The sequence below is a fragment of the Vulpes vulpes genome, chromosome 5 (assembly GCF_048418805.1).
Source record: "Vulpes vulpes isolate BD-2025 chromosome 5, VulVul3, whole genome shotgun sequence".
NCBI lineage: Eukaryota > Metazoa > Chordata > Mammalia > Carnivora > Canidae > Vulpes > Vulpes vulpes.
Genome location: NC_132784.1, coordinates 2,410,235 through 2,428,227, shown reverse-complemented (window position 1 = coordinate 2,428,227; position 17,993 = coordinate 2,410,235). Strand labels below are relative to the sequence as shown.

The 17,993-nt window shown below is 56.0% G+C and overlaps 1 pseudogene; it reads right to left on the bottom strand.

Annotated features, from left to right (window-relative positions):
* Nucleotides 1–13,732: 13,732 nt before the first annotated feature.
* Nucleotides 13,733–14,999, bottom strand: LOC112932730 (transcriptional adapter 1 pseudogene; annotated as a pseudogene).
* Nucleotides 15,000–17,993: the final 2,994 nt, after the last annotated feature.

Below are 17,993 nucleotides of genomic sequence, written 5' to 3'. Positions count from 1 at the left end.
TACAGGGCTGGGGATACACTCACATTCCTTCAGTGCTGGTAGTGAGGCAGAAGGATGAGTATCCCTCACAGGACAGGAGGGAGGGTGCTTAGGTCCTACCTAGGGTGAGGTCACAGAGGAGAGGTTCCGGGTGGGTCTGCAAGAAGGCACAGGTACATGTGGTACTCGCAGTGGTCAGGCTGTTCGGAACTTGAGGGGGAGGGTGGTTCAGGCTTGGAGAAGGTAAAGCTGCTCGGCCAGGGCAGGCGGCTGAGGCTTTCCTTCGGGGTTGCCCGTCCTTAGCAGGGGAGAAGCTGGAGAGAACCGAAGGTGCTCTTGCTGGCCGACAGTGTAGGTGCTGATTTAGGAGAACTGTGAGGCCGCCGGGTCTGGGCTATGAGTCAGAGGCTGTCATGGGTAAGTAACGATGCAGTAGGTGCCAGAGGAGCCACAGCTCCTCTCCAGGGCATGGAAGATGCTCTCCACATGGGGAAGCTATGAGGGGAGACCAGCTTGAGAATCTTTCTCCTGTGAGGGGAAGCCCGGAGTCTGGGCTCAGGCTGGGCTCAGAGGCCTTGCTGCTCCGGGGCCAGCCCCACCTTGGCTTCCACCCACCAGCTTTGTCACCCTGACACCCATGCGGTGCCTGCACTGGCCAAGCTGGTCCAGATGCTCTTTGCAGATAATGCTCCCACTCCGTGGAATGCCCTTTCCCAATTTGTCCCTATGACCTGTTCAGGTGTCTCCTTCCTTCTGAGATGGAGGGGATCCTACGCTATCCTCCTGGCCTGGCACTGCCTCCACCTACTGCCCCCTCTGCCACGCATCCTGGTGTCCCAGCTCCATTGCTCAGACCCCTGGTCTTAGGAGCCACCACTGACTCATCTGGAAGCACTTCTTTGCATGAGCACAGAGCGTTCTGGAACCCGGAGCCAGCCAGAACCGAGACGGGCCTCCAGGTTTCCTGACTCCCACCCCACGCTGCCTGCAGTGTGCACTCCCCTCTGCCCTTGACACCTTTACTTTGCTTTTTTCCCATTTGTAGCTTGGACCTTGACCATGCGGACCAGGCCTCAAGGTTCTGTATCCGAGTCATACCTATCGAGTCGTACCTACTCTGCTGACAGAGGCTCCAAATTTTGTCGATTGCTGGAGTCCACATGCCTGGGACCTCCTGAAGGGACATTAATTAACATCTGGAAGGATTGCAGGGGCCCCTTGTGGAAAGGTGCTGTGTGTAGGAGATATTCTTTTAAAAACTGATTATAGATCCCCTCCTGAGACCTCGTAATTAGGCGACTGTTGCTGTACTTGAGTAGCTGCAACTTTAAGATCCAACTAGATGGTAATTAAGTCGAGCCTCCTGGAATCAGACGGGCCTTGCTTTGCAATTGGGGAGAGAATTCCACCCGTAGCAACTCATTACAGGAATGTGCTTGGATTCCAGGAACTCTGCCAATTATTTTTTTCTATAATTCAAATGTGGTTTTAATCTTCCTTCCTTGCAATTTCCTCTCAGGTGAATGGAAATGTCTTCTCGTCTCTTTGCACTTCTCTGGTATTTAATTGATCAAACATCTTGTAGCCAAAGCCACATGTGGGTGTTTCTGTTTGAAGTCTTGATTCAGCCCCTGTCCCAGAAGCAGACTCAGAGGGGACATGTGTGGGGAAACCCAGTGGCAGGGTGGGTGGCGGGGTGAGGGGAGCCAGAACCCAGGGCTGGCAGGAACTGGCCCAATGCCCCCGGTTCCTCTTTCTGGGCCCAGCTGGACTTCATTTCTGAGCCTCCTTTGTAGGAAAGATGGGTCATGTGACTGCGTTGGGCCAATGAAAAAGGGGTGAGCCAACCTTCAGATTTGGTAGAATCCTATCCTATAGGCTTCCCCACAGTCACTGACCAGCACAATGGAGGGGTTCAGGCGAAGGCCCTAAAGACCCTTGAAGACCGCGCCCCTACTAAATGGCAGGAACCGGCCTGCAGAGCCACAGGCCAGAGCATCTGCACTGGTTTTTGCATCAATAAAAATAAGCTTTTTTGTGTGTCAAGCCAGATTTTTCAGCTGCGAGAGCATCCAGCATTAACAACCCTCGATTTTCTCACCTACAAAATGGAAAGAATGACACTTTCCCCAGACCACGTCACAGAGCTGCTGAAAACGCAGACAGTGGATGAACAAATACTTTGAAATAGGGAAGTGTCCTCGAAGATGGGACTGGGTGAAGCCCTTAGAGTTCACGGGCCACGTTTACATGCTGTGCTTTTGTTTCAAAATGATGCTGTCTGTGGGGTGGTAGGCTGGCTACACAGAGACGGCCGAGGTTGGGGTGGGCAGAAGGCATAAGGCCGGGCAGCTGAAGCCCCAGGGTATGTGGGGATGGACATAGCTGGTGTCCCGCGGTGGCGGGGGTCTGGCCCCTGTTCTCCCGGGGGCCGCCCTGCCTTTCCAGGTGCCAGCCATCCCAGGGACTGTGGCCTTACTGTTTGGGAAGCTCGGTGATGGGAATTCCTGCAGTGGGCCCTGCCCTGAGAACCCCTGGTGAGGGGACAGTGCAGCCCTGAAGCTTCCAGCCACGGCCCAGCCCACCAGCTGTAGGACACCTTGTTGGGGACAGTTTGAGAAGAGCCTGGCCCCCGGGCTCCTCTGGCTTGTCTCCCTGTGCACTCGCCTGGTCTCCAGCCCAGTAGCCCCCTCCTTAGCCAGGCGCCCAGCCTCCCTGTGAGGTACTCCGCCTCGCCTGTCGAGGTGGCTCCAGTTCCCCAGTTCCCACTGCACCCTTCTTGGTGCCTCTTAGGCCTCTGGCTGTTTCCTTCCCTGGGCCCTGAGTTTCATGGAGCGTGATCGAGGTGCAGGGAAGGCAGAGCCCACAGCTGATGTCCCTTCCTGCTCCCTGCAGCATCCCAGGGCACTGCCCACCAGGCTCTGGAAGTGCCGGTTTGTTCTCCATTCTCAGATTGCCCACATGGCCTTGTGTCTCGGAGTCCCATTTTCCTCATTTCCCGTGTTACTGATAGAGCTTTGTAGGGGTCACACAAGCATCTAATGAGACTGTGTATGAAAGCGCCTGGCACAGGGGTCCCCGCCAGTACTGGCCCTGCTGTGTGCACACTCTGCTCCTCCACCGCCTTGGGAGCTGGACCTACCGCCTGCAGCCTCATTCTGCAGTCAGGGAGGAAGCGTCTGAGAGGTGCAGGGTGAGAGCCACGGGCACACAGGGTCGGTCACCCCCCAGCCTTCGGCTCTCAGTGCCTGCTGTCGGGTGAGGGAGTGAGTGCGGGTCACGGTCAACACTCTACGTCCAGTGGCCAATGCACTTGACACATCGCCAGGACTGAGGCCCCCGCTTGGTGCCACTGATCTGTCCACCCATCTGGGAGGCTGGGGGCTCCGAAGAGATGGGGGCCTTTGGGGTTCTGGGCTGTTCCCAAAGGCTGCATGTAGCCAGTGGGAGATGGCCTGGGTTCAGAAGCCCACCAGGAGGCTGTGAGGGCACAGAGGCAGGATGGGGCCATTCAGAAGCTTCTCCCCTCCTCCTGGATTCTCAGTGGCTGTTGAAGGTGAGTGTCCTGCCCAGGAAGGTTGTGAGCAGGAAGAAGAACAGGGCAGGGAGGGACCTCGGCCCCCTGAAGAGGTTGCAACTCCCTCGTTGGGGGCCGTCAGGGTCTTCAGTAGGGCAATGAGCCGTGGACACAGGGAGGCCCTTCCGGATTTCTGACTGTGCAGAACCAGCGTAAGAACAACGTGTTTGTCTCCTTGGGCTGCCAGAACTCGAATTCCGAGACTGGGTGTCTTAAGCAGCAGAATTCTTTTTTTCTCACAGTTTTCAAGGCTGGAAGTTTGAGGTCAGGGTGCTGGCAGGGTGGGCTTCCGGCGAGGAGCCGCCGGCTGACGGCTGACAGAGAGCTGCCTCTTGCTGCTCTGCTCCTGGTAGGGGTGAGAATGAGAAAGGGAGAGAGGGGGGTGAGGGGGAGAGGAGGGTGGAGGGAGAGGGAGAGGGGGGGGCGGCGAGGAGGGAGGGATGAGGGAGGGAGATAGAGAGGATTCTCGGGTGTCTCTTCTCCCCAGGGCCCTCATCCTATCAGACCATGTTCCTACCTTTACGACGTCACTTAACCTTAACTTCATGGCCCTGTGCTTAGGTACAGTCACTGTAGGGGTCAGGAGTTTGGGGGGCACATTGGAGTCAGGAGCCAAAGGCGACAGTTTCATGCACATGGGACAATGGAAGCTTTTACGAGTCACTTCTGGGCTTCGATGGTTCCCTGCCTGCGATGGCCATATCGGGGCCCAGAGGCCTGGTTCCAGATTGTGCGTGGCCACAGTTTAGCCCGTCGGTGCCTGTGGCAGGCGTTGCTCCCCCCCCCCCCCAGCACTTCATTCTGGTCTCACCGGCGGGCTCGGCCTCCGGCCTCCGCTCCAAGGGCCGTTCCAGGCAGCTCTGGTCCGCGAGTGCAGGCGGCTGGGACCTGGGGACGGCCCGTTTGTCTTGTGTTAAATCGGGCAGGAGTTTGCTCAGGGCAGTGCAGGGGCTTCTTAGCTCCGTGCCCTGCGGGCCCAGCCCTTGGCCTGGAAGCTCTGATGAGTGAAGGGGCGGGGGGGCTGCTCAGGCTTCTCGTCCTGCACACGGGGGTAAGGGGGTAAGGCCTGTGTTGCTGCCCGGGTTGTAGGGAGTTGTAGGGAGCGCCCGGGGCAGAGGCGAGGGGACAGGTGTTCCCTGTAGCGGCTGCTTCAAGCGCAGACACTCAGATGGGGCCGCGTCTGGCGTCTGTTCCCTTAAGGGCAGACTGTTCCCACGCACTGCAGGGACCCCGGGACCCCACCGTGGCTCCGTGGGGCGCTCACCCTGAGCCGCATCCTGCTCCGGCCCTTTGCTCACTCTCCTGCCGCACAGGTACACGTTGCTGTTGCTCCCACGTGCAGGCTGGGACACTGGGGCGCGGGCAGCTCAGCTCGGACCACGTGCCGGGTTGGTGAGGGGGTAAGAGCCAAGGCGGAGGTGGGGGGCGCCCAACTCTGAGGAACTGGGGAGGGCGCTGGCATGTGCACCTGGTCCAGAGCCGGGCCGGGCTGTCCGGAGCTCGGGGTGGCAGGGGAGGAGGAAGCCGGAGCACAACGGCCGCTGCGGGTGGGGGTGGCAGCGGGAGGGGACTGCATGTTGGCAACCTGCCAGGCCTGAGCTCCTGGGCCGCGACTGGACACTGCCGTGGTTTTCCCAGGGGAGGTTTGCGCCTGCTCTTGTGCAGCATCCTGGTTCCTGCAACGGGAAGGGCTTCTGGTGTGGGCTCCCTGGGGAATCAGGCGTGCCCGGCTCCCGGCGCGTCCACACGCCCAGGCTGGTGGGAGATGCCTGAGCGACTCTCAGCACTTGAGAGCACTTGCCTGAAAACAAAACAAAACGAAACGAAGCGAAACGAAGCGAAATGAAACAGCAAAGCAAAGCTTGTTGCTTTCTCTTATTTCTTCAGCTAAAAAGTCGAGACTTCGCGGAGACTCTGGACACACGGGGAGGGGGCCAGGGGCCGCCAGTGCTGGGTGCTGGGTGCTGGGTAGGCCCCGCAGCGGCAGCAGAGGGGCGAGGGGCGTGCGGCGGAGCATCCTGCTTCGGGGACCACCCGGCAGGGATGCCCCAGCTGAGCTGACTGCGGGGAGGGCGGCGGCATTGTCTGTGTCCCTCCCAGGGTCTCGTGTCCCCCCCACCCTGTAAATCCTCAGTCAGGGCCTGGAGTGTCCTGCGAGAAGACTGATGGGGCCTCTGCCTGCCATCCCTGCCCTGGGATACCTGTGACCTAAGTCCCTCAACAGCCCGGGGGAGCCTCCGAAACTTTCCCTTGCAAAATAGAAGCCATCCCTGACCTGGAGAAGGAGGAGTGTGGAGGATTTGGGGTCACCCCCAAGGCAACGTGTGAGGTCAGAGATGGCAGAGGCCAGAACCTGCCCTGGATCGGCTTGGAGGGAGGCATTTCTGCAGAGTGAAACATTTATCTTCTTGTAGCCACCTGGTCACTGGGACAGAGGGTCAAGGGGCAGGAGGGGACTCCCTGTAAACACTGGGGGGGGATGAGCACCACCTTCTCAGAGGAGTCACACCTCGCCTTGGCCCCCTGGTCCCCCGGCCTCCTGTCTGTGCTGTGCGGTTTTGGAAGAATTTCCTGGACTTTCAAAGAATGAAAATGTGAACGTCGGGAATAGCTCTGCTCGTCTCCACCGAGGACAGGTGAATCGATAAACAAGTGGCTGGGGTACGAAAAAGGGGTCGTGTCATCGGAGCCTGAAGGCTGCCTTCTGAAGACAGCAGGGGTGGGAGACTGTCGCTTGCCGTAGCCTCCCTGAGCCCTGTCCTGCCTGTAAGATGGGAAGGGCAACCGCGCTACCTCTGCGTGGGAGCCCATCCGAGGCTCTCCGGGACCAGGAGCTGATCCTATCTGTGCCCCGTGGGCAGATGCAGGATCTCTAATTCTCTTAGGAGCCCTTCTGAGGGGAAGCAATTCTCAGTCCTGCCAGAAGGATGAGGAAAACTGGCGAGGCTGAGCAGCCTTGAGGTCCCATGGTCAGGCCTGGACACAAGTCCAGTTACCTAAAGCCCTTCTGGCCTCCTCACAATCTATTATTCCTTCTCTGCATCACATCCAGGATCGTGCTGTCCTGTGCGTGGGGCAGCAGCTGCCCCCGGTGAGTGGCCTCTCAGATGGCCCTCAGCGACCCTGCCTCCAGGCTGACCCTGCATGAGGACACGCACCTCTGTCCCCGCTCAGCTCCTTCAAGCAGCCAGGTCTGACCTGCTCACGCCTCTTCCACGATGGGGCCACAGGGTCCTGTCACCAAGTGGCTGTCCTCCATCAAGCTCACTGTCCTCTTCTCCCCCTCCTCTTCACCCCTTCCCTGACCTGACCGTCCTGAGAGCAGCTGTCCTCGCTGGTGGGTGGCTGGGCTGCTCTTCAGGGCATGTTTTTCTCCCCTCCCCTAGACACCTTTCGTCCTGCAGTGAGATGGTCCAGGGCTTGTGTTTCAGGAAGTAGTAGCCTGTTGCAGATCACAGCTCCTCGGGGCTGGGGACCTTATCTGCTGGTGGCAGAGGCCCAGGCACCGTGGCAGCCACTTCCCCTGGCCTTCTCCACAGTGGTTGTGGCCACCCTGGGGACAGCGGCAGGACGCTCCCCACCCCCTCAGAACCTGGCATGCTGGGGGCCACAGACAAGCTCTCAGTCTGGTGGGGCAGGAGATCCAGAAAGTTCCCCACTCTGCCTTGTTGAGATTCCTCCTCGGCCTGTGGCTGCATGTGCCCATCCTTGTGTGGGGAGAGGAGTGCTTTGCTTTCTGTTGGCTCTGGGAACTTTAAAAAAATTATCTCTTAAAGTAAAATATTTGGTGCATGCAAGGGAATATCTGAGGCATGACCATGACACTAACAGGGAGATCTATACCCAGCCACGCTCTGTTGCCTGATTGCCACCAGCATAGGAGAAGCAGCTGGTGGAAAACGTGGGTGTTGGCCCATCAGACATGGCTTTGAGCCATCTTTACCATCTTTACCATTTATCACCTGCTAAACCTTGGGAAGTTCGTGGATGCCCAGACCTCAGTGTGTCCAGCTGAAAAATGGGCAGACAAAAGGTTCAGGGTGTCTTGGAGGACTGTGTCCTGAGACTCGCAAAGCTTTTTCTTTATTTCTCCCCCTCCTGCACTAGGACTGACTGTTGGTTCTCTGTCAGGGGCTGTCGTGCCCCTTGACTTGCAGACACTCTGAGTGAGCATCGAGGTGCATCAGGTGTGGGGGTTGGGAACGACATGAGATCTGTCCTCAAGTGTCCATGCTGCCCTGCACCAGGGTCATCACCCTGGCCTGAGTCCTGTCCCTGTCTCGGGGCACCTCAGATACCTACTGCTGCAGGGAGGGCTACGTAGAATCTGCAGGGGCTCCTGGAGTGCTGGGTGGCCGGAACCCACTCAGCTGGTGCCTGGTGACAGGTGGCCCGGTGTTCTCTCTGTGTGATGGTCCAGGACATCCTGGGGCAGGGCCTGTGGGATGCGCCACCTTTGCCCACCGTTGCAGACACTGCTCACAGGCCGTGTCCTTCGGGGCGTCCCCTGGCTGAGTAACGCCATCCTCTAGAGCCCCTTGGCTGTGCCTTCTCCCTGGATTCTGTCCCCTTGCAGCCATCTCCTTGCTCCTCAGGGGCTTGACGCCACTTGCCTAGCTATAAATCACACACATCTAGTGATTTTGTGAAAATTTATAAACTCCTCCTTTGGCTGTGAACACACAGCTTTTTTTTCCCTCCTTTTGAGCTGTGAGACTGGCAGCTTCGTTAATTCCTGGGATGATGTCGGCAGAACCTGTTGAGATAATTGAAAACCCAAACATGTGGATAAGAAATGGGAGAAGTGTCACCAAGGCATGTCTGTGGCAGTTCTTTGGGATGCAGCGTGTGGGGGGATGGGGGTAGAGCGGGTCTGGGGAAGTGTGTGCTGCTCAGCTTCCCTGGGCCTGGTTGGGGTCTTCCCAGCTGTCCCTGGGCCTGGTTGGGGTCTTCCCAGCTGTCCCTGGGCCTGGCCGGGGTCTTCCCAGCTGTCCCTGGGCCTGGTTGGGGTCTTCCCAGATGTTCCTGGGCCTGGCCGGGGTCTTCCCAGCTGTTTCTGGGCCTGGTTAGGGTCTTCCCAGCTATCCCTGTGCCTGGCTGGGGTCTTCCCAGCTGTCCCTGGGCCTGGCCGGGGTCTTCCCAGATGTTCCTGGGCCTGGTTGGGGTCTTCCCAGATGTTCCTGGGCCTGGCCGGGGTCTTCCCAGCTGTCCCTGGGCCTGGTTGGGGTCTTCCCAGATGTTCCTGGGCCTGGTCGGGGTCTTCCCAGCTGTCCCTGGGCCTGGTTGGGGTCTTCCCAGCTGTGCCGAGGCCTGGTTAGGATCTTCCCAGCTGTCCCTATGCCTGGTTGGGATCTTCTCAGCTGTCTCTGGGCCTGGTGGGGGTCTTCCCAGCTGCCCCTGGGCCTGAGAGCCAGGGTGAGGGGCAGGTCCTGGCTTGACCACCCACCATTCTGCTGTAGACCATGTGTTCTTACTCCGAGCACTTCACCTCTGTGCGCGTCCTTCCTTGCCTGTGTGGTATCCGTCCATACCTAACTGTGCCATGAGCTTATGTGAGAGAAATGATGGCCACAGGCAGGACAACCCATATGGTCTGGGTGGCTGTTTGAATATACTCTTCTTTGTCCTCTGGGGGCAAGGCTGGGAAGGCCTGGGAAGGAAGAGCCCCTTGTGCATGGGGCCTCCTGCCGGATCCGGGAATGACGCCAGGACCGGGGACCACGAGCACTCTGCCCTTCTCACTCCTCCTGGATCGCTCACCCCACCATGTCCTTTTGGTTTCATGGGCTTCTTTGGCTGCACCCCCTGATTGTCACTGGAGCTATATCATTTTTCCATTTGCATCTTGTGTCCCCGTGCCAGGAGAGGCCTGGGGTGGATGGGGCAGGACAGGGTTTTTCTGCTCACCCTGTCTCCTTGCATGTTCAGCAGCCTCCCTGCATGCGGCTATTGCTCAGTAAACATTCCTTGCCTTGGTATCAGAGGATGAGCCCATTCCCTTCAACATCATCCACTGAGGGCTCCCCGGGTGTGCAGGCCCCCCCCCCCAGGGCGAGGGTCACTCCCTCCCCACAGGGTCTCTGCCAGTCTGCTGGTGCTGCCCACCTGCCTCCAGGAGACCCTGTCCGTGGGACCACACAGACCCAGGGACAGGGCAGGCCTCTGTGTGGGGAACACCGTTCAGGCTCTTCCTCAGACTTGTGTTTCCCACTGTCTCCAGCCTTTCCTCCTAGGCTGGCTTCTTCCAGCCCTCCAAGGCAGCCCCATGGGTGTCTCAGTTTCAAACTGGGGCACGTCCTTCCCCAGGCTAACATCGTGGCTCCCATGGCTCTTGAGCTGAAGTCTGTGCTTTCTTCGAAGCCTTGACAGGCATGCATTTACCCCATTCTAGTGCCTTCTGCTCCAGTCCAGTGAGTCGAGCCAGGTGCCCCTCCTTCCTCTGATCCTTCCCTCACACCCGCCTCTTCCTGAACGCTCTCTAACCTGCAGACCCCTCTCCAACGCCACTGTCTCTGGGCACCCTCTCCTGTTCCCTGAGCAGGCCGCCCGCCCCTCTGGGACCGGCTATGTGGGCACAGACCCCACCATAGCACAGTACACGCAGGCACAGCTCCTCATTGTCTGGTCTCTCTCCACGGGCCTCTGGGTGACTTGAGGCATCCAGCATCCCTGGAGCACGGTGTGGAGTTGCTGGGCCTGCTTGCTGGACCAACGAATGGCCTGGCCTTTTGTTCCCTCCCAGGCTGCAGCAGGAGCTCAGGGCTCCTATCCAACTGTTAGATCTTCTACTGAAGATGCAACCGTGCAGCTATGCCGAGCGTGGGCGGGAGCAGGAAGTGCACGACCAGAGGCAATTAGGGAGGGGAAGACCAAGTGGTCTGGGGTTGCTTGGCTCTGACATGTGCAGAGGATACTTGAGGCTGCCTTGGCTTGGTGTGATGGTAGGAGAGGTATGTGCTAAGTAAACAGCAGGTCCACTCAGACCTACTAGCAGGTGGGTGGCTGCCACCCTGTCTGTCTCCCTGCCATCCCCGGGGGAAGACTAACCTGTATCCCTGGCTCAGGCCACAGCCTTCCTTCCCAGAGAAGCTGGCATCTGCGAGAGAGGGAGTGCTGCCATGGCCCTCTGGGCCCTGCTTTGGACAGGCAGACAGACCCTGAGTCCCATGGGGAAGCCTATTCTAGGAAAGGGGACAGGATTTGGACCTGGTTTTGCCCTTTGTCACTTCTGAAGACTTTCCTGTAGACCATGCTGCACCTGGCTCATGGGGAGCTGCCTCTGAGCCGGGGTGCCAGTGTCACTCCCATGCTGAAGCAGACCCTTGAGGGGGGCAGGGGGGCACAGCTGCCAGCATCCAGCCCCTGCCTCTGTGAGAGTCCTGTGCGGGTTGTGCAGCCTGGTGGCCCTGTCCCACCCAGGCTAGTGGGACAGGAAGAGAGCCCTCTTGTCCCAGGGGCAGGGCCAGGAGGAGTGGGGAAAGAGATGGGGCAGGGGTCAGCACGCTAGCCAAGGACGTTAGAGAGCCTCTGGTATAGGGTGGGAGGCCGGGGGTGGCCAGCTTGCACAGTTCACCCAAGCTGACGCTGTTTCTCCACGCCATGCAGATTTTCTCATTTTCACCCTAGACTCTTTCTTCTTTTCCCTCTCACCGTGTTGATCGGGTCTAGATTGTGGCATCTGGTAGCCCTGGTCCAGGGCCGAGGGAGGGCTGGGCACAGGCACCGCAGGCCCAGGAAGGCCCATAAATAAATCACGGCGACACACTTTCCATCTTGAGGAATTTGGAAGAAAAACAGATGGTTGTCACTGGGCGACATTTACTTTGCTGTCTGTCAATATTTGAGAGGTCTTATTATTTTGCAGTGCTAGGTTTTAGAATAAATTAAATGGCTAATGGAAATATTAAAATAGAATTAATTTAACTGAACAAATAAAACTTGGGAGGGTTGGTACGATTTGTTTAGAAGTTACTAAATTTATTTTCAAAATGAAGCCTCAGGGAAGTGAGTAATCCCTTATTCACTGGGTAGGAGCCTCACCAGCCAGACTTTACCCGGCACATTCTGGGTGCCAGGACCTGGGTGGCAGTGGTGCCAAAGCCAGGCAGGCCCGGGCAAGTCAGCCCCTGGAGGGCTTGCAGCATGGCCTGCTGACGCGTGGGAGACGATGTGTGAGCCCTTTACTGGAGCGGAGCAGGGAGGAGTTTGGCGGAGGAGGACTCCCTCAGCCGCCCCGTCCCTTCCTCCAATCCCCGGGCACTTGCTCAGAGTCTGGCTGGAGGGTAAGGATTCAGAGGAGAATGTGTCACACACTTCTCAGCAAGCTCACAGTATAGGGAGGAGTGTGGGAAGGACAATGGGCAGCAAGTAAGGAACTTTTAAATAACACGATGCTAGAGATATCCCCAGGGTGTCTGGGGAAAGGAAGGCGAAGTCTTTAATTTTAATTTTTTTAAAGATTATTTATTTATCCATTCATGAGAGACATACAGAGAGAGGCAGAGACACAGGCAGAGGGAGAAGCAGGCTCCCTGCGGGGTCATGCCCTGAGCCAAAGGCAGACTCTCAACCACTGAGCCACCCAGGGGTCCTTGTTTTATTTTAGTTTTTAACAAACACCGACTGGTGCCTATTGAAAGAACTATGGAAACAATTCTTGCCAAATTGCACTTGACTGTCTCATGGCACTGCCCCCCCCCTTTTTTTTTGCCAGAAATCACACCATTAGAAAGTCTTTCCTTGGACTAGCGCCTTTTTATGTCTTTGACAATACAGGGGGTGAGACTCACGGTGCCCACACCCTAATGGCTTCACTCAGAAACAGAACATCAAAGGTTGTGGTTCCTGACAGCTCTCCTTGATCAGGGAAAAACCACAGAATTTCTTTTTTTTTTTTTTTTTCTCCCAAAAGGTTTATTTGTCACATTTGAAGTACAAAATCAAATACACAAATATTGAACCATGTATACATATCTATACAGATTACTTAGACCTACACAACCCATCTGTACCTTCTAATCTAGTCACCAACACTGTCTTCTGAGTAAAAAGCATCACCTCTAAAAAAACAAACTTTAGGGATCCCTGGGTGGCTCAGCGGTTTGGCACCTGCCTTTGGCCCAGGGCGCGATCCTGGAGACTCGGGATCGAGTCCCACGTCGGGCTCCCGGTGCATGGAGCCTGCTTCTCCCTCTGCCTGTGTCTCTGCCTCTCTCTCTCTCTCTGTGACTATCATAAATAAAAATTAAAAAAAAAAAAGAAAAAAAAACAACAAAAAAAACCAAACTTTATTATTAGTATCACTGCTAAATGTAATTATTTGCACTTTATCATTTGGAAGGACAGAACAGATACTGCACAGGAAGTGGGGGAATTTCTAAGTATAAATCCAGTATGTCTACATGGGCTTCTTAAAACCTATTCTATAGGAATAATCAAGAGATGAATTTTGCCAAAGTCTCTGGGGGTATTAAGTGTAAAAGAAACGTAAGTTATGAGAAAAAAACTTTGTTAATTAGTTACATTCCACGGTTTTTATTTTGGTTTTTAATGCAAAGAAAGGACTTTATTTTGCCTAACAGTATAGCATTTCTAAGTCCTATTTTCTATGGAGTTGTAATGAATTTGGGGGGAGATACCTATATGTGCTCACTAAAGGCGGTATATGATTTTTAACACTGTGGATTATTTCAACCCAAATCCAAGAGCACAGTTCTTTAGGAAAAGGCAGCGATTTTAGGCTTGCCAGATAACAGAATATGTGCTGTCACTGGACACACAGATGTCCTGCTGGTCCTGGGAACTAAGTCATAAAAGCTTCTTTGTTCTGGGATGTCGTCTACCTCACGAACAGGCCACAGGATACTAGGCCTCAGATGCCCAAAAACATCTCCACTCTAGGCACAGGATTTTATCAGCGCTTACTCCCACACCTGGAACACACACACACACACACACACACACACACACACACACACACACAGATTTGGGTCATTATCAGTCAGGTTGATGTTAATGGCTTCACGGTAGCAACGCAGCACGTACTCAGTGTCACATCCCCACAGGAAGGTCTGTACTTACACTATACACCTCAGTTTCGAAGTGTGGGCCCAAAAAACATTCAGTTCTCTAACCAGTGAACTTGCTGGGGGCCCCAGGCCCTCAAATCACCCTGATTCAGCAGAGCAAAAGGCCTTCCTTGGCTGCCGGGCGCCGCCGGTGGACTTGGTCTTGCCGCAGTTGTTCAGGATTTGGATGCCCGAGTTCCACGATGATCCTTCCGGCGTTGAGAGCGGAGCAGTACGTGTGGGGATGACTTCCCTGTGCACGTGGAAGGTCGTACATGGTGGCCGGAGGCAAAGACGCAGGGAGGGTGTCCCCGAGCGGTGCAGCCTGCTGCTGCGCGTCATCGGGCCGGGTGGGCAGCTGGGTCTGCCCAGCGCAAGGAGCCCAGAAGGCTGGAGAGCTTTCTAGTGAGTCGTTGTAGGCCACGGCACGGCTCTGCAGGGATGGCTGTGGGGTTACATTGCTACCAAAGGCAACACTGAAAGTGACCGTCACGTAACCGATAAGCTTTCCTTCTTTTTTTAAAATTTATGATAGTCACAGAGAGAGAGAGAGAGAGAGAGAGAGAGAGACAGAGACACAGGCAGAGGGAGAAGCAGGCTCCATGCACTGGGAGCCCGACGTGGGATTCGATCCCGGGTCTCCAGGATCGCGCCCTGGGCCCAAGGCAGGCCCCAAACCGCTGCGCCACCCAGGGACCCCCAAGCTTTCCTTCTTGACACACCGCGTAGACAACAGCTGAGACTGCCTCCTCGCGACGTCGTCCAAGCCCTGCTCACAAGCAGTCTCTAGCCTTCTCCCTTCCAGCTGCCCCCGAGTGGGAAGCATCACTGTGTGGGAACAAAGTTTCAAGTCATCATCATCTTGGGGATCCTTTGCCACAGACTGCGGGGCTCCCGAGACGGGATTCTGAGGCTGGAATCTATGATCAAATTTCTGACCAACAGAAGAAAGTGTTTCCTTTCCCTTTGGTTTTCCAGGTTTAGCTGCAGAAGCCCCGGTCCAGTGCAAAGATCCAGCACCCTCTGGTGTAGACACCAACATCCGACAACGCGTAGGAATAGCCAGGAGGGAGTCGTTGTGAGAACGGACATTATCCTGCGTGGGAAGTCTATGGGCTTCAAGGTCAAACTCTTCTTGGCTGATCTTCTGCTTGAACCACGACTTTAAATTAGCCCAGGGTTGTTTCGCGTTGTCCCCCAGGGCCTCGCTCGAGTCCTTCTTGGCCGCTTCCAGCTCGCTCACAAAGGTCGCCGTTGCTCCCCACGTCTCAACCACAGAGTCTCCATTGGGTGCTCACAACTCCCTGGGCTGGGGAGCCGGGCAGGGCCTGGGTCGGAAGGACGTTGACAAGCTACAGCTCGCCTTTGGGTCTCATTCCACAAGGCTGGGGACCCCGGGAAGGATGGGGTCGGACCTGTGTTTTATTTTATTCCTTTGACCTGTGCTTTCAGATGACTGGTTGGGCTGCCATGGGTGGGTGTGCCGAGGCCATGCGTGGCAGCAGGGAACCTCTGTGGCAGACCTGGTCAGGGAGCTGGGACCTTGGACCAGCGAGGAGCTGGTAAGCAGAGTGGGCGGCAGCTTGGTGGTGCACAGCCCCGCAGCCCAGGTGGGAGAAGGGTGAGTGTGGATGTGCTGCCTTTGAGATGCTTGTGAGAGACGTGAGACGCTGGGGGAGGCGAGGAAGGAGTGTGGAGGGAAGTCTGGGAACCCCCATGCAGGATGGCCTGGACAGGACTAGGGAGGGTTTGGAGAGGGAAGGCAGGGGTGTGGAGTATGCCCTGGTGCTCAGAGGAGGCCCCCAGCAGGCCCGTCGAGATCAGGCCACGGCTTGCTCTGACAAGGGGGTGTGATGGCCCAGTCCCAAACGCAGCCCCAGCAATGCTCCAGGGCCTGGGTACTGCCACTTCCACAGCATACACTTACCTCAATACGTGGCTGTAGGAGCCCCTTGGGAAGGCCAAGGAAGTTTACTGAAGATCCTGCCGCGGTGTTTCAGGCCTTGCTCTTGGAGACTCACCTTCTCCTCTAGTAGCTTCTGGATTGAAGTGAGGCTGTGATGGGAAACCCCCTTTCCTCAGAGGGTGTGTGTTTGTCCCAAATAGTCATGAGGGTCCATGCACCCACCTGTGGGCCCAGGGCCAGTGCAGATCCTTGGCCCCTGACATGTGATGCTGACAAGTCTCCTCCAGGTGCCCATACAGAGCACACGTGTAGGTGACCTGTTTCCTGTCCCCAGTGTCTGGGGGCCAGGCTGGAGAAGGGATGGACAGTGCTACCACAGGGAGCCAGGATCCCAGCTCCATCACAGCCAGTGAGCATAGGGGGTTGTGGAAGGGGAGGTGGACAAAGGGGTGGGGTGACTGGGTGACGGGCACTGAAGGAGGCCCTTGACGGGGTGAGCCCTGGGTGTTATACTATACGTTGGCAAATCAAAATCCAATAAAAAGTATACAAAAAAATATAAAGTTGGGGGAAAAAAGAAAGCCAATGAGCAGTGTGAGACGTGAGCCAGGAGAAGGGGAGGAGCCCCCACCAGCAGAGCTTCTTACTCTGCTTTGTTACCCTAACAGCTCAGGTCCTTATCTGTAAAATCCGAAAGAGGCTTGCAGGGTTGTCAGGAGAATCACTTGGCAGGGGACAGGTATGGGAGTGCCCGTGTCCCTCTCCTCCCCCTGGTGACTTCTTTGGGTCAGCCTTGGCAGGCTCCCATTTCTCTTCTGTCTGCCTGGTACCTGGGTGGTGCCCACGGTGGCCGAGCCGTTTAATGGCTATGCCTGCGGGTCCCCCATGGCTCTGAGCACAAGGGTCTCTTTGGGTGGGGGCAAAGGCCTCTTAGAGGCAGACGGCAGCTCCTGTTTGCAAACAGTAAGTAGGGTCCTAAATAGCCCTGCATCCTTTATGCACCCACTTTGTGCCAGCACCACCCTGACTCATGTCCTGCACGACATTGTAGGATTTAGTTCTCACAACAATTTGACCAGGTACCTATTATCCTTCCCATTTTACAGTTTAGGGAACTAAAGCCCAGAGACGTTGAGGAACTTGCCCAAGGCTGAACAGCTACTCACAAGTGGGGGTGAGATTTAAGCACCTTGCTGCTGTCGGTGAGGATGCTCCGTGGTGAGCTCTGGCGAATATGTCCACCTCCTCTCGCATGTACCTATATGCTTCTTTGAAGTTCATCTGTTACGACAGTGCTGAGCCGTGGCTGGTCACCTCCAGAGTGTGGTTCCAGCCGTGAAGACGTAGGTAAGTCTGCCTCCCACCACTGACCACCTGGCCTTTCACTCCTGTCTCAGGGGTCACCATGACTGGTTCCTCCTACTTCCTTCCGAAGTCTTCTATTCCTCTGCGAGTCTTGGTTTTTCACTCCTCGGTGCATCTTGCATCTTGGGGTGGTTGCCGGTCGGCAGGGATTGGCCGTGTGATTTAATTCCCCTGCCCCTTGGATGGCATCTGGCTTGGTGACTCACTGTGGTAAGGGTGCATCCCCATTCACAGGGGTCTAATCCAGGGACGGGCACTTCTCAGGCACAGAGGGTCCCACATGGCATCTGGGTCAGCGGTTGTTTCGTCTTTAGGAGGGTGCTGAGGGTCTTCCACTGGCATCTCCATGCAGCTCTGTGGGTGGCCACAGGAGGACTAAGGGGAATTGGTGTAGGAGCCTTGTAGGGCCACCCACGTGGCACCACCAGTGCTCTGGGGTCTCGCTGCCTGCTGGGAGGCACACCCGGGCTTGGCTGGGTGCCCGGTGGGGAACTGGGAATGTGTTGGTGACGGATTGTTTCTCCCATCACTTGCTTCCATCGTTTGCTTTAAAGCCAAGGCTGCAAAGTGAGATGGGAGCACTCCAACTTCAAACATGCAGCAGGATTCCTGTTTGAAATTTAAATTCTTACTATTTTTTTCTTCAAATTTTTATTTAAATTCTAGTTGGTGAATATACAGTGTAACATGGGTTTCAGGAGTAGAATTTAGTGATTCATCACTTACATTTAGCACCCAGTGCTCATCATAGCCGGTGCCTTCCTTAATCCTCAGCACTCAGTTAGCCCATCCCCCACCGACCCCCTTCTAGCAACCCTCAGTTTGTTCTTTATAGTTAAGAGTCTCTTATGGTTTGCCTTCCCCTCTGTTTTATTTTTTCCCTTCTTCTATGTTCATCTATTTTATGTCTTTTACTTTTATTTTTTGAAGATTTTTATTTATTCATGAGAGATGCACAGAGAGAGGCAGAGACACAGGCAGAGGGAGAAGCAGGCTCCCTGCAGGGAGCTTGATGGGGGACTCGATCCCAGGACCCCGGGATCATGACCTGGGCCAAAGGCAGATGCTCAACCACCGAGCCACCCAGGCATCCCTCTGT